The sequence below is a fragment of the Dendrobates tinctorius genome, unplaced genomic scaffold, assembly GCF_039654945.1.
Source record: "Dendrobates tinctorius isolate UK_male_01 unplaced genomic scaffold, ASM3965494v1 ptg000196l, whole genome shotgun sequence".
Classification (NCBI taxonomy): Eukaryota; Metazoa; Chordata; class Amphibia; order Anura; family Dendrobatidae; genus Dendrobates; species Dendrobates tinctorius.
This window is the reverse complement of record NW_027361863.1, coordinates 15,581,452-15,598,839: the sequence shown is the minus strand read 5'-3', so window position 1 is coordinate 15,598,839 and position 17,388 is coordinate 15,581,452.

The following is a 17,388-nucleotide window of genomic DNA, read 5'->3' as shown; positions in this document are numbered from 1 at the left end:
TGTATGTATGTAGTATACACTCACTGGCCACTTTATTAGGTACACCATGCTAGTAACGGGTTGGACCCCCTTTTGCCTTCAGAACTGCCTCAATTCTTCGTGGCAGAGATTCAACAAGGTGCTGGAAGCATTCCTCAGAGATTTTGGACCATATTGACATGATGGCATCACACAGTTGGCGCAGATTTGTCGGCTGCACATCCCTGATGCGAATCTCCCGTTCCACCACATCCCAAAGATGCTCTATTGGATTGAGATCTGGTGACTGAGGAGGCCATTTGAGTACAGTGAACTCATTGTCATGTTCAAGAAACCAATCTGAGATGATTCGAGCTTTATGACATGGCGCATTATCCTGCTGAAAGTAGCCATCAGATGTTGGGTACATTGTGGTCATAAAGGGATGGACATGGTCAGCAACAATACTCAGGTAGGCTGTGGCGTTGCAACGATGCTCAATTGGTACCAAGGGGCCCAAAGAGTGCCAAGAAAAAATTCCCCACACCATGACACCACCACCACCAGCCTGAACCGTTGATACAAGGCAGGATGGATCCATGCTTTCATGTTGTTTACGCCAAATTCTGACCCTACCATCCGAATGTCGCAGCAGAAATCGAGACTCATCAGACCAGGCAACGTTTTTCCAATCTTCTACTGTCCAATTTCGATGAGCTTGTGCAAATTGTAGCCTCAGTTTCCTGTTCTTAGCTGAGAGGAGTGGTACCCAGTGTGGTCTTCTGCTGCTGTAGCCCATCTGCCTCAAAGTTCGACGCACTGTGCGTTCAGAGATGCTCTTCTGCCTACCTTGGTTGTAACGGGTGGCAATTTGAGTCACTGTTGCCTTTCTATCAGCTCGAACCAGTCTGCCCATTCTCCTCTGACCTCTGGCATCAACAAGGCATTTCTGGCCACAGAACTGCCGCTCACTGGATTTTTTTTCTTTTTCGGACCATTCTCTGTAAACCCTAGAGATGGTTGTGCGTGAAAATCCCAGTAGATCAGCAGTTTCTGAAATACTCAGACCAGCCCTTCTGGCACCAACAATCATGCCACGTTCAAAGGCACTCAAATCACCTTTCTTCCCCATACTGATGCTCGGTTTGAACTGCAGGAGATTGTCTTGACCATGTCTACATGCCTAAATGCACTGAGTTGCCGCCATGTGATTGGCTGATTAGAAATTAAGTCTTAACACACAGTTGGACAGGTGTACCTAATAAAGTGGCCAGTGAGTGTATATGTGGTATGTATGTAGCATGTAGTATGTATGTAGTATGTATGTAGCATGCATGTAGCATGCAGTATGTATGTAGCATGCATGTAGTATATATGTAGCATGCATGTAGTATATATGTAGTATGTATGTAGCATGTATGTAGTATGTATGTGGTATGTATGTAACATGTAGTATGTATGTAGCATGCATGTAGTATATATGTAGTATGTATGTAGTATGTATGTAGTATGTATGTGGTATGTATGTAGCATGTAGTATGTATGTAGCATGCATGTAGCATGCATGTAGTATGTATGTAGCATGCATGTAGTATGTATGTATGTAGTATGTATGTAGCATGCATGTAGTATGTATGTAGCATGCATGTAGTATGTATGTAGTATGTATGTAGTATGTATGTAGCATGCAGTATGTATGTAGCATGTATGTAGCATGTATGTAGCATGTATGTAGTATATATGTAGTATGTATGTATGTAGCATGTAGTATGTATGTAGCATGTAGTATGTATGTAGCATGCATGTAGTATGTATGTAGTATGTATGTAGCATGTAGTATGTATGTAGCATGCATGTAGTATGTATGTAGCATGTAGTATGTATGTAGCATGCATGTAGTATGTATGTAGCATGCATGTAGTATGTATGTAGCATGCATGTAGTATGTATGTAGTATGTATGTAGTATTTTTTTTTTTTTTTTTAACATTTAACACATTAGCCGGATGATGGGACTACTACTGTCCCATCATTGGCTAATGTGTCAATCACTGTCATGGTAGCAGGCATCGCCAGATGGGACTTGTAGTCCCATCGGACGATGCTTGCACAGACCCCCGGACATCAGCACAGCCCCCCGGCAGGCCGGCACAGCCCCCCGGCAGGCCGGTACAGACCCCCACAGGGTGCACAGACCACCGGCAGGCCGGCACAGCCCCCCGGCAGGCCGGTACAGACCCCCACAGGGTGCACAGACCACCGGCAGGCCGGCACAGCCCCCCGGCAGGCCGGTACAGACCCCCACAGGGTGCACAGACCACCGGCAGGCCGGCACAGCCCCCCGGCAGGCCGGTACAGACCCCGGGCAGTCCACACAGCCCCCCGGCAGGCCGGCAGAGACCCCCGGAAGGCCCGAAATGACGGCGCATCATGATGCGCACACACCGCGCATCATGATGACGTCAGGCTGTCAATCAACTTTGAACTTCCGATTCCGATGCCAACTTCCGATATTGAAAAAATATCGGAAGTCGGTATCGGAATTCCGATACAGCAAGTATCGGCCGATACCCGATACTTGCGGTATCGGAATGCTCAACACTAATCATCTGTTTGATATTTTTTGTGCACTTTTTAAGCTTGAATGGAAGAGTCTGGGGTTGGGAAGGGGATGAAAAATTAAATCCATATACTTACCTCACCCCTCACCTGTGCCGCGGCTGTCCGATCCACCTCTGGCTCCCTACCTCCGACTATGTTCTTCTCTTCAGTCTTCACTCTCCAGCACTTTTGGTGCGAAGACTCACATGACACAATCATGTTTTGGGGAAACCTATATAATGACCTCACATGAGACCTGAAAGTGCTGGAGAGTGAAGTCTGAAGAGATGGAGCCAGTGGAGAATGGTGGTTGCAGACACGCGAGGTGAGTGTAAGATTTATTTTTTTTACCCCTCCGATTATTATTCTTTGGGATCAGGAGAGACAATGGGCTGTAGAGAAGTATTTGGGATCTTTTGCCATAAAACTACATATCGATCTACTCGGCTCCTCTCTCTCAGGACCGTGTTACCTACAGATACAACTACTTGTACTTTTAATGTCATCTATGCTTGACTTTCTCAATACATTTTTTCCCCTCAAAGAAAAAATCTGAAACAAAATAATTGGTTAAACTTATGAAAGAACCTCCCAAGGGAATAAGAGTACATTACATCTCCTCACCAACTCTCTCGTTGTGAACTGAAGGTCTGAGACTCTAGGATGAGTTACCAAATATCTCGAACAAAGGGCCAGTTCTTCCATATCCATCTCCTGTGGGTGACAAATGCTACATTTACAAAATTTGCTAATGTGCCTGATTATTGTTATAGGCAAGTGCATAACATTCTGGTCTGTACGAATGGGTATGGCTTGTAAAAGTTGGCAATTATAACATGATGATCGTGATGAGCCATGATTACGCTTGTCAACGGTTCCAGCTTTGACTCTTGAGAGAATGGTTTATATCTTCTGCAATGCGAAGGGGGAATAAAGACGTTTCCAGAATCTTCAGCTCAATTCCCGCAAAGAGAGAGCGTGCGACTTGAAATCCAAAATATCTTCTCCTACAAACCTACATTATATTAGATGGTCAAAAAGAATATTTCCACATTTGTGAAGCAATAGTGAATCGCTTTGGTGTTACTCAGTTTTCGACCACCCACAGGGGACAACCGAGTAGTCATAGCACAAATGATGGGAAAATCTTCTTTAGTATTCTACCTTATGCCTGTGATTTTCACTTTCAACTGGAGGCGCTGCTGTAATCTATAAAAAAGCAGTGAAACCATAATTAGTCAAGCGCAGTGAAATGGGAAACTACATGGACATCCGGAGACTTTACTCACAAGTGCAGATGAAGTACCAAGATGGCGCATGGATCGGTCGAGTGCGACGGTAGAGTTCTGAAGATCCTCTCGCTGGTTATCGATAACATTTTATGAGATCTCAGTCTCAGTGTTGAAACTATAATACACTGAATTTTCTGTGGGCAGGAAATCCGAGAACCTTCGAGAAAGTGATCAGAATGGAGTTGTCGACTTTCAACTATTTTTTACATATACTATAATGTATTAAAAATACTTGCCATGCTGTAATATCCTTAAACACCAGGCGACTATTCATTTTTTCACTTTTTCATTTTTTCTTTTCCTTCTTCCAAGAAGTACAACTATTATTTTTCCATTGACATAGCTGTATTAGGGCTTTATTTTTTTCTGGATTAGTTGCTGTTTGGAATGACACCTGTAGGAGAGAGAGTCCCGGAATAAAGGCCCGCTGTTTAGCCAGGGGTAGGTTCCCAGGGGAAGTAGTTACAGGCCAGGACCAACACTCATCCAGAAAAGGTGGGGGCAGGACAAAGAAAGGGGACGGGGCTACTATAAAAGGAGTGCAGAAGACCATCAGGGGGGGACTCGACGAGGAGAGAGACGAGAGACAGGAAGGAGGAGTCTACATGGCGCTGGAGAACGAGAGTGAGTCAGCGCTTTCCAGACAGACAGCACGGGAGCTCGCCTGACTGGAGGAGAAGACGGTGCAGAGCAGCGCGAGGAGGAGATACACCGAAATCCGCGGCCGCTTCAGCCCCGCTCCATACTGCGGCTGCAGCCTGCACTCTGAGACCCACAACCGCCACTGTCTAGCTTCATACCATGGCTGCGGCCTGCACGCCGAGACCCGCGGCCTTTACTGCTCTGCACCATACCGCGGTTGTGGCCTGTACGCCGAGACCCGCGGCCGCCACTGCCCCGCTCCGGACCACAGCTGCGGCCTGTACGCTGAGGCCTGCGGCCGCCTCAGCCTCACCTCCCAAAGGGACAGCTTCAACGGTGGGGAACCAGCCTGGGTACTACGTCGCCCCCTCAGAACCTGGGCATGGGACCGCCCGAAGCCTACGACAACTCTTCTTCGGCTGGACCCAGCGGCAGAGACGCCGAACAGACATCTCCCGGACAGCGCCTCTGCAGGACGTCAGAGATTGATAAGTGACACTTCGTTAATTATAGTCCAAGGACCTGTAGTCAGCCATATTGCGGCGATATAGTTACCGGCACTTGCCGTACTGGTTGATATCATGTTATTTGTGTATCTGTGTCAAGCTTCCCTGCGTGGATAACTATTGTCAGCTTTACCGTTTATCCGTATAGTCTACATATAAAGGTTAAGTTTGCTCTTAATCCATCTCCTACTCGTCACTGCATCCGGCGTACCTGCGATCCTACAGACCATACATACAATGTACTGAAAAAGTGGGATGAAATGGTGAAAAAAAATGTAATTCCGCTTTTGTTTCTTGGGTTTTGTTTTTACGACTTACATACAGTGGTAAAAATGACCCAGAACATGATGGTCCGGTCCAGGTCAGCATGGTTACAGTGATACTAAACAGGTCTAAATTTATTTTTTCTTAAGCTGTGAACAAAATATTGAGAAGTCTTTTTATTTATTTATTTTTAGATTTGCATCACCATTTTCCGTGACCTCTAATGTTTTTATTTTTCTATCAATCAAGTTATGTAAGGGCTTTTTTTTTTTTGCATAGCAAACTGAAATTTTTGTTGATGCCAATCTGAGGTAATAACAAATCATACTGGTGCTGCAGATTTTAGTAACTGTGTTTTATTAATTATGTAAATGATGGGGCTTTGGTGCCCCCTTGGTGTGGCTAAGTGCTCAGTGCTCCTTTCCGCCTCCTCAATTGTGGATCTCCGCAACCTGAAAATGTAGCGGCTGAGCACCTGCATACAATGTCATTATGCAGGGGCCGGGTTCTCATCCTCCTCTCCTGTGTATAGCGGCTGCTTGCTGCACACAGGATTATAAAGCTGAAGCAGCCACTACACATACACACATGGTCAAAATTGTTGGTACCCCTCGTTTAATAACAGAAAAACCCACAATAGTAACAGAAATGACTTGAATCTGACCCCACTCGCTATCGGGGACACTGGCACGCTATAGGCCCCATGAGTCAGGTGAGCCTGGTGCCTCCCCGCTTACTCAGGCCCCCGGCACTTGCAATACTTACCTGTCCCTGTTCCTGCAATCTCCTGACTCTGAGGCGATGACGTCACTACAGTGTGCTATCTGCTCTAAGCATGCACAGTGTAGAGAGACGGAAGATATAGACGCTGTGCAGTCCAGACCTGCGGCCAGCCAGTAGGGGCGAGTACTTCATTTTTTTCTTATGTATGGAGCATTATATGAGGCCTATGCTGTATGGAGCATTATATGGGGCCCATTCTCTATGGAGCATTATATGGGGCCCATCCTGTATGGGGCATTATAAGGGGCCTATTCTCTATGGATTTTATGACGGCTCCATTATTCTGCATGGAACATTATATGGGGTTGATTTTTCTGTAATGAGCTTAATATGGGGCACATTATACTGTATGAAGCAATATATGGGGCCCATTATGCTGTATGGAGCATTATAAGAGGAGTATTATATGGGGTCCATTATTCTGCATTGGGCATTATATGGGGTCCATTATTCTGCATTGAGCATTATATGGGGTCAATTATTCTGTATGGAGCTATATATGGGACCCATTATACTGTATGGAGCAATATATGGGGCTCATTATTTTGTATGAAGCAATAGATGGGGCCCATTATATTGTATGCAACATTATGTGGTGCCCATTATGCTGTATGAAGCAATATATGAGACCCATTAATCTGTATGGAGCATTGTATGTGGCCCATTATTCTGTCTGGAGCAATATATGGGGCTCATTACACTGTATGTTGCACTATATGGGGCTCATTATACTGCATGGAGCATTACACGTGGTCCATTATTCTGTATGGAGCATTATATGGGGTTCATTATTCTGTATGGAGTGCTATGTGGTGCTCATAATACTGTATGGAGGACTATACTGTCTGGTGTCTGACCTGTTGTAGAAATTACAATAGATATCACTCATGTAATGTAAGAAGTGAAATCTTTGCATTGTGCTATACCTATATTTCTCTGCCTGTGCATCATGCATTGTGGTATGTGAGTGTAATAACGTGCAGGAGAGATATATGTCATCACGGAACAGGCAGACCAACAGTAAAAGGGGAGGTTTATTTACAGGGGATAATACTGGTAAAACATACAGTATAACAGAAAAAATAATGTGGTCTGGTTATATCGACAGCAGGAGAAATATACGGGGTTCAAACAGTAGAAAAGTTATTCTCTTATGAGGCAAACTTATCAGTTCTCAGGGATCTTGATTGGAGGGATCACTCTTGTCCAATGTTGGCACCGAGGCACCAGCAGTGCTTAATGTCCTCTGTCTCTGGGGTCTGTTATGATGAGTCACCGAAGGAGGAAAAAACAAAATACCAGCTAAGTCCAGAAAAACCAGAGAGGTTGGCAGCTATCGGATTGCAGACCCCTGAACCTATCCACAACAACTAGCAGTAGCCGTGGGGGGTTCCTACGGTGCCCTAGACCCCTCGATCACAGCCGGAGAACTATATAGCCTAAAGACAGAAAGTGGAAAAACTATACTGCCCCAGAGCAGACCCCAAAGCAATAGGCAACCCCCAACATATAATGACGGTGAAGCAAGATGAAAACACTAACACAGATAGAAAGATAGGTTGAGCAAATGATGGGGCCCAAGCTAACTACATAGGACAGGATAGGAAAGCTGCTGTCTGCCATCCGCAAAGACCCTATCAAAATGAGCCAACCGACTGATAGGAAAAACAGGCCCTGAAGTCGCTAGGCTTCAAAAGACTATATCAGCACTCAGGTATATTCTGAAGACAGAGCAAAATATCAACAGATCAGAGACAAAAATGGAGTTCAGCTCACACCCGGCCGGGGATGGCAGAACTCCAAAAAAAAGGCAAAACAAAAACAAAACTGAAGAATACAAAGAAGAGCAGAAAACTTAGCTTAAAGATGCAGGAATCAGACTGGTCTCCAAGAATCCAGCAGGAAAATCACCAGCCAGGAAGAAGGGCGTCGGCAGCCTTATATCCAGTCCTCAATTCCAGCCACCCAGTCATCATCTAGCTGCCCATGTGTTTGGTAATCAGCCTCACTACCTTCCTTCACCAGAGGAGGGAGTTCATCAGACCTCAATGGTGAAGGGAAAAATGAACTCACAACAGTACCTCCCCCTTGAGGAGGGGTCACCGAACCCTCATCCATGCCACCAGGGCGATCCGGGTGAGCCCGATGAAAGGCACGTACCAATCTTTCGGCAGGAATATCAGAGGCAGAGACCCAGGAATTATCCTCCTGACCATAACCCTTCCACTTAACCAAATACTGGAGTCTCCGTCTAGCCAGACGGGAATCCAGTATCTTCTCTACCTCATATTCCATGTTACCTTCAACCAATATAGGGTCAGGAGGTGCCACCACAGGAACTACTGGTTCAACAAACCTCTTCAACAAGGACTTATGAAACACATTATGAATTTTAAATGTGACAGGAAGAGCCAACCGAAAAGAGACCGGATTAATAATCTCCAAAATCTTGTAAGGTCCAATAAATCTAGGCTTAAACTTAGGAGAAGCCACCTTCATAGCGATATTTTTTGATGACAACCAAACCATATCACCCACCTTAAACTGGGGACCAACGGTCCTACGCCGGTTGGAAAACCGCTGGGCCTTTTCCTGGGAGAGAGACAACTTATCCACTACTTGGTCCCAGATCTGGTGCATTCTCTCCACCACAGTGTCAACACCTGGGCAGGCAGAAGGCTCCACCTGCCCTGAAGAAAATCGAGGGTGAAAACCAAAGTTACAAAAAAAAGGTGACATCAAAGTGGCAGAACTAGCTCTATTATTTAAAGCAAATTCGGCCAAGGGCAAAAATGAAACCCAATCATCCTGATCGGCAGAAATAAAACATCTCAAATACGACTCCAAAGTCTGGCTTGTTCTCTCCGTCTTCCCATTGGTCTGAGGGTGAAACGCAGAGGAGAAGGACAACTGAATTCCCAGCTTGGAACAGAAAGTCCTCCAAAATCTAGACACAAACTGAACACCTCTGTCAGGTACAATGTTCTCAGGAATCCCGTGCAAGCGAACCACCTGTTGTAAAAACAAGGGCACCAACTCAGAGGAAGATGGCAACTTAGGGAGTGGTACAAGATGGACCATCTTAGAGAATCTATCACAAATCACCCAAATAACAGTCATTCTCTGAGAGACAGGCATATCAGAGATAAAAATCCATTGAAATATGCGTCCATGACCTCCTGGGCACCGGCAAAGGCATCAACAAGACACTAGAGCGAGAACAAGGTTTAGACCGGGAGCAAGTCCCACAGGACTGCACAAAATTCCTGACATCATGAGACAAGGCGGGCCACCAAAAAGACCGACTCACCAGATCTCTAGTACCAAAAATACCTGGATGACCAGCCAATGCAGACCAATGAACTTCAGACATCACTCTCTTCCTCCACTGGTCAGGAACATACAACTTTCCACTGGGACAACGCTCAGGTTTGTCCTCCTGAATCTCTTCCAGAGCACGTCTCAAATCGGGCGAGATGGCAGAAAGAACTACCCCCTCACCTAAGATGGTAGCAGGCTTAGTCACAACAGGAGAATCAGCAAGGAAACTCCTAGAGAGGGCGTCTGCCTTGACATTCTTAGTGCCCGGAAGAAAAGAGACCACAAAATCAAAACGTGTGAAAAACAAGGCCCACCTAACCTGTCTAGGATTCAAGCGCTTGGCCGACTCCAGGTAAATCAAATTCTTGTGGTCAGTAAGGACCACGACTTGGTGTTTGGCTCCTTCCAACCAATGTCTCCACTCCTCAAATGCCCATTTCATGGCCAACAGTTCCCGATTGCCCACATCATAGTTACGTTCGGATGGGGAGAACTTTCGGGAAAAGAAAGCACAAGGATTCATTTTAGATGTCACAGGATCTTTTTGGGACAACACCGCTCCTGCACCAATCTCAGAAGCGTCCACCTCCACCTGAAACGGGAGTGAGACATCAGGTTGCCGCAAAACCGGAGCAGAAGTGAATCTTCGCTTCAGCTCCTGAAAGGAAGAAACAGCCTCCGGAGACCAATTCAGCACATCAGCACCCTTCCTAGTCAAATCCGTCAATGGCTTGGCAATACCAGAAAAATTAGCTATAAATTTCCGATAAAAATTAGCAAAACCCAAAAACTAGAGTTGAGCGAAACGGGTCGAAAAATTTCAAAAGTCGCCGACTTTTGGCAAAGTCGGGTTTCAAGAAACGAAACCCGACCCTAGGATGAGGTCGGCCACGAGGTCGGCGACTTACGCGCCAAAGTCGCGTTTCAAAAGTTTGTTTTGCACTCTTTTTCAGCCAATCAGGATCCACGGACACTGTGGGCAACGTGATGACATAGGCAGGGGTCACCACTATCTTTCAGAAGGGCATGCAAGTGATTGGCTTGCTTTGGTGGGCGTCACAGGGGTTATAAAAGGGCGTGCACGCCGACCGCCATCTTACTTCTGCCGATCTTAGCATAGGGAGAGCGTTAGGCAGGGAAGAAGAAAAAAAAACTGCTTCTGCTGCTAGCGATTTTGCCTGTACAACACACCAGTCACTGTGTGTGCAGTGCAAGGGGAGGCTACATTGTGGTGGATCAGCGGTGTTGGTTGTTAGGCTGCCTTCTAAGGCTTCCTGACAGCTGCATTGCTGTTTACCCACTGCTCTGCAAACAGCTTTTTTAAAAGCAATCCCAATTTTTTTTTTTGCCCTGCTGAGGTACTGAGCGTGCATTTTTTCACACCATACAGCGGTGTACGCTCCTCACACAGTACCGTGTAACGGCTGTTATCACAGCCACAGTGAAGCTATCTGTGTGTCACTCTGTGAGAATAAGTCGAGGACATATTCCGTTCTTACAGACCTGCACCTACTAGTTTTGTCTAGCTTTCAAACAGTTAAATATATTTGCTGTTTGATCACATTCAAAATTATAGAGAGACAGCGTGTGTCAGTCCGTATACTTAAAAAACACGGAGCTTGACAATTTTACGTACACCGGACAGCCGTGTACGTGCACGCTCCTCTCAGTACCGTGTAACGGCTGTTATCACGGCCACAGTGAAGCTGTCTGTGTGTCACTGTGGAAGGATAAGTGGAGGACTTGTTCCGTTCTTACAGACCTACACTCTAGGGAGATTCCTATTCTGCCCAATTCTACATACAGCTTGTAGTTTGTGATACACTAGCCAATTTCTGCCTGTGACATAGCGCTCTGATATTCAGTGGGCCTCACACAATCCAAAAGTGTCCAGTGTCCACTAGTGTGTGCAGAAAATCAAAATCTCCCTTATCCTGTAGTCACTTTTTTCACACCTGTGCCATCGAGCCTGTGACATAGCGCTCTGATATTCAGTGGGCCTCACACAATCCAAAAGTGTCCAGTGTCCACTAGTGTGTGCAGAAATTCAAAATCTCTGTGATCCTGTAGTCACTTTTTTCACACCTGTGCCATCGAGCCTGTGACATAGCGCTCTGTTATTCAGTGGGCCTCACACAATCCAAAAGTGTCCAGTGTCCACAAGTGCGTGCAGAAATTCAAAATCTCTGTGATCCTGTAGTCACTTTTTTCACACCTGTGCCATCGAGCCTGTGACATAGCGCTCTGATATTCAGTGGGCCTCACACAATCCAAAAGTGTCCAGTGTCCACAAGTGCGTGCAGAAATTCAAAATCTCTGTGATCCTGTAGTCACTTTTTTCACACCTGTGCCATCGAGCCTGTGACATAGCGCTCTGATATTCAGTGGGCCTCACACAATCCATAAGTGTCCACTGTCCACAAGTGTGTGCAGAAATTCAAAATCTCTGTGATCCTGTAGTCACTTTTTTCACACCTGTGCCATCGAGCCTGTGACATAGCGCTCTGATATTCAGTGGGCCTCACACAATCCATAAGTGTCCAGTGTCCACAAGTGTGTGCAGAAATTCAAAATCTCCCCTGTCCTATAGACACCTTGTACCTTGTTTTACATTACTATATAGTTTGTTGGATTTTGTCTACATTTCTACAAAAAATGAGGAAGGCTGGTGAAAGAGGCCGTGGAATTGGGCGGGGGTTGGCAGCTGGTAATGATGGTGTTGGTGGTGGATCTGATGGTAGTGGCAAGAGCAAAATAGGACCGAATGCAGGAGGTGTTGAGCCTGCGTCATCGTCTGGCTCCACAAGGCCTTGAAGGCTTAGTTTTCTAGGAGTTGGCAAACCGCTTTTAAAGCCAGAGCTTCAGGAAAAAGTTTTGTCTTACATTGCTGACTCAGCCTCCAGCTCTATCGCCTCCTCTTCTGAAGTTGTAAAAAGTAAAAGCACTGAGTCGTCATTGGAGGCTCATGTTCATGAACCACACCTTTCCTTGTGTCCTTCACCCCAACCAAGATTGAAGGATGACGCAGGCCATACTACTGATTACTCCATGGAGCTGTTTTCACATACCATGCCTGGATTATCAAGGGAAATGGTGAATTACCCAGGCCAAGATGAATCTGACATGGAGTGCACTGATGCACAGCCGCTGATGGATGATTCTGCTGGTACATTCACTCAGAGCACTACATTGTCCTCGCAGTGTACAGAGCCAGATTCTGACCCTGATGAGACTCAGGTGCCCCTTCCCGCACACTATACCAGCATACACGGTGACACAGAGGAAGGTGCACATGACATTGAAGAGAAGGTGATGGATGACCCAGTTGTTGACCCAGATTGGCATCCATTGGGGGAAGAGGGTGCTGCTTCCAATAGCTCAGATGAGGAGCATCCACAGCAGACATCGACATCGCAACAGCTGTTATCTGGCAGGCCCGGAGCACTCCAAAGACAGGTTCCAAAAATCAAAAGAGTTGCTGGACAGCTTGTCCAGAGGGTCAAAAGATCACAGCGTGCTAGGCCGCAAAATGTCTGCCAAAGTAGGAAGAGTGCAGTGTGGCACTTTTTTGAACAAAATCCTCATGATCAGGCCAAGGTTATCTGTAAGAAGTGCGCAAAGACCTTTAGCCGAGGGAAAAATCTGAAAAATTTGAATACCAGTTGCATGCTTAGACATTTAACCACCATGCACTTGCAAGCGTGGACACAACACCAAACCTCAAGTGCCACATGTGCAACTGATCACAAAGAAGGTAGTCAGCAACGCTACATTGTTTCCCCCACTGTAAGCCCACCGGTTAGCACAGCAGCAAATGTTGAGGTGTCGTTTCAAGGCCACAGCAGTCAGGGAATCCCACTGTTATATCAACGAAATACTGAATCTAGGCCATCAGAAAGAACACCAACTCCATCACCATCATCAACCCTCTCTCAGTCCGCCCTGTCCACCGCTACTTCCACCATATGCAGCTCTCAAGTCCAGCTCACCCTCCCAGACACTATGAGTAGGTCAAGAAAGTACTCAGTCTCTCATCCGCGTACACTGGGTTTGAACGCCCACATTGCCAAACTAATCTCGTTTGAGATGATGCCCTATCGGTTGGTGGAAAGCGCAGCTTTCCGCGAACTCATGGCCTATGCAGTACCACGCTATGACCTACCCAGTCGCCACTTCTTCTCTCGCAAAGCCATCCCAGCCCTCCACCATCATGTAAAAGACCGCATTGTCCATGCACTCAAGCAGTCAGTGAGTGGAAAGGTGTACATCACAACTGATGCATGGTCCAGTCGGCATGGCCAGGGCCGTTACGTGTCCATCACTGCGCACTGGGTTAATGTGGTGGTTGCAGGGTCCACAGGGGACAGCGGTGGTGGGACAGTGCTGCCTAGCCCACGGTATAGGAAACAGTTGGCTGTAGGCGTTCGACCCTCCTCCTCCAGAAGCGAAAGCTCGTCCACAGAGCGCAGTCGTACGAGCACTCCATCTGCAGCTGCCACTGTCGCACACGAGGTGTCCCCCTATTGAGCAGCTAGTGGAAAGCGTCAGCAAGCTGTGTTGCAGATGATGTGTTTGGGCGACAGACACACCGCCGAGGTGCTGGCCGAGTACTTGAAGCGACAAACTGAGTCATGGCTGGGCAGTGTACATCTTGAGGCAGGCAAGGTAGTTAATGATAACGGCCGTAATTTTGTGGCAGCCATAGCCCTTTCAAAACTCAGCCACATACCTTGCTTGGCTCACACCTTGAACCTGGTGGTGCAGTGCTTCCTCAAAAATGATCCGGAGTTAACAGCCCTGCTCCAGAAGGTGTGAAGACTGTGCGCGCACATCCGCCGGTCGCCTGTACACTCCGTTCGTATGCAGAAGCTGCAGCGATTGCTCCACCTTCCCAACCACCGCCTCATTATCGACATTGCAACAAGGTGGAACTCCACCCTGCACATGGTGGAGCGGCTGTGCGAGCAGAGGCAGGCCATAATGCATTTGTGGGAGGATACACGGCCAGGCACTTTGTGAGCAGACATGGAGTTGACAGGTGTGCAGTGGTCGAAGCTGAAAGACCTCTGTAAAGTCCTTCAGTGTTTTGAGGAATGCACACGGCTGGTAAGCGCAGACGACGCCATCCTAAGCATGAGCATCCCACTTATGCGTCTGCTCATGCAAGCTTTGACGCACCTTAAGGAGCAGGCGTCTGCAGCCAATGTTGATGAGGAGGAAGAGGAGGAGGGAATCCTTGATGACATTCAGCCATTGTCTGCTCAGGGACCTTTCCTGGACGAGGTGGAGGAAGAAGAGGAGGAGGAGGATGATGATGGGGATGATTACTTAGGGGAGGAGGATGCATCTCGTGGGGCAAGTGAAAATGTTGGCATGGCAAGGTCTGGTACAGGGTTTGTGCATGACTGGAGGGATGTGGATTTGCCAGAAAGTGCTTCTCCAACCAGCACTCGCAGTGCATCATTGACACCGGGAACATTGGCCCACATGTCAGATTATGCCTTGCAGATCCTAAAAAGGGACCCCCGCATTGCCAAAATGATGAACGATGACGACTACTGGTTGGCCAGCATCCTGGATCCACACTATAAAGGCAAATTACAAAACATCATGCCATAGGAGAACCTTGACCTAATATTGGCTAATAAACAAGCAACTCTGGTAAATCGGTTGCTTGAGGCATTCCCAGCACACAGCAGTGGTGATGGTTCTCACACGAGCCGTACGGGCCGGGGGCAGCTTGGCAGAGGTGTTCATGGTGCACACAGCAGAATTGGCGTTGGAGACAGGGGTTTCATGACAATGTTGTGGACTGATTTTTAAAGTACCGCTCACACAACTGGTAATACTGCATCGATGGAAAGTGACAGGAGACAGCAGTTGTCAACTATGGTTACAAACTACTTTTCCTCCCATATCGATGTTCTCCCACACAGGTCATTCCCCTTTGACTATTGGGCCGCTAAACTGGACACCTGGCCTGAATTGGCACAATATGCCTTACAGGAGCTCGCTTGCCCAGCTGCAAGTGTGCTATCGGAAAGAGTCTTCAGTGCAGCTGGATCAATCCTGACAGAAAAAAGGACCCGTATGTCAACCCAAAATGTGGATGATATAACCTGCATTAAAATGAACCATGCATGGGTTTCCAAGGATTTTGTCCCACCTTCCCCTGATGACACATAGGGTGACAGAAAAATGGCTTGCTTTGGTCCACCTCTTCCTGGTACTTCACCTATTTCGCCTTTTGCATCAGCTGAATGTCCAACATCAACATATGCCACTTTCTAAAACTCCCTAACTGTGCTGCCTCCCCCCCCATGGCCGGGGTCACCACCTAGCGCACGACACCGTGCGAGTGCCGTTGCCCTCGACAGGTGGGTAGGCCGACTCTTGGGCGCGGGCACTGGCACAGGGTCCCTCATAGTGCAATCAAGTGTCTCTGACGGTGGTGGTGTACACCCGCCGTCAGACACACCGCCGTACTATGAGGGGCCCAGTGCCAGTACCGACGCCCACGAGTGGGCCCCCCTTGCTTGGGCAGGGCCCCAGCATTTGCAATCTTTACCTCTCCCTGCTCCTCTGCTGTGTAGTCTGGGCCGTCAAATCCATACTGTGCCTGACACCGTCTGAGCCTGCCTCCTGATGTATAGACATATATTTTGAATGTGTACGCTATCCATACATGTTATCTGGGGATACGGTACCCTTTCTCACCTTTGTGCAATCACGTGTAATCCATACTGGGCGTGAGAACGGCTGGCGAGCTGTTAAGCAAGCTACAGCACCTGTGGTTTGCACACGTAAGTTTTTCATTTTTTCAGGAATGACGGTTAGGCCTAATTCCAGAACTGCTGTTGACCTGCACTTACTGGGAAATCATCGTTCGCGGGTATTAATTGTAATCAGTGATCCCCATCACTAACGTTGTTCAGCGGGTTATCTGCACCTGTAAGCGACAAACGCTGGCCTTTTCAGTGTAGCGCACATGTAGCCACGGACATGTAAGGGCATGACACACCAGTTATTGGCCAATCTCATGTGCTAGAGCCTCACGTGTCCCTCTAGTAAGCCGGACTCGGACCGCGGGGCATGACGGAATCTCGTTAGATAACGGAATTAAGCTTGCAATGTGTGCATCTGTTCTGTAGCTGGCATGGTTGAGGTTTCCCAGGCGGAGTCGAATTTAACCGTAGGCTCCACTCCTGGTGGTGCCCTTCTGGACATTCCTTTAAGGTTCAGCTTTGCAACCATACTGCCCGCGTAAAACAAACACTTTGCCTTCATGAACGCTGTTTGGAGGGTCATGACTCGTGGGAATAACGCCGCCCAATCAGTTAACCTGCTAGAGAGATCCTTCGTTGCTCCCAAGCATGACATCACACTCCCTAGGAGGAAGGTAATGCCACTGTGGCGACCGTACTCTTGGGGGCGACACAAGTGCACTGATGCCCAGCCACTGCTTGATGAATCTGCTGGTACATTGACCCAGACCACTACATTCCCCTCGCATGCTACACAGCCTGAATCTGACCCTGATGAAACTCAGGTTACCCTTCCCATATACAGTTCCATCTTACACAGTGACAAAGAGGAAGCTGCAGATGAAAGTGCAGGTTTGGCCCACCCGCCATCAGACACACCACCGTACTATCAGGGGCCCTGTGCCAGTGCCGTCGCCAATGAGTGGGCCCCCCCTGCTTGCTCAGGATCACAGCACTTGCAAGGTTGAAATACTGTGCAGTGAGATGGAAGATGGGGACGACGAGGAGTCCAGACTAGTACAGGGATTCCCTAGTGAGGAGACTTATTTGATTGTTTTCAATGTTGGGACAGCAATTTTTGGGGAGCACTATACTCTGGAGAATGATAGATGGGGCCCACCATACACTGGAACATTCCAAAGGTGGACATCAGACACTGGAGCAGCATTTACAGGGCCCATTATACACTAGAGCATTAGAAATGGGGCCCATTATGTTTGGAGCATTATGTGGGCCCATAAGACAGTGGAGCTTCATC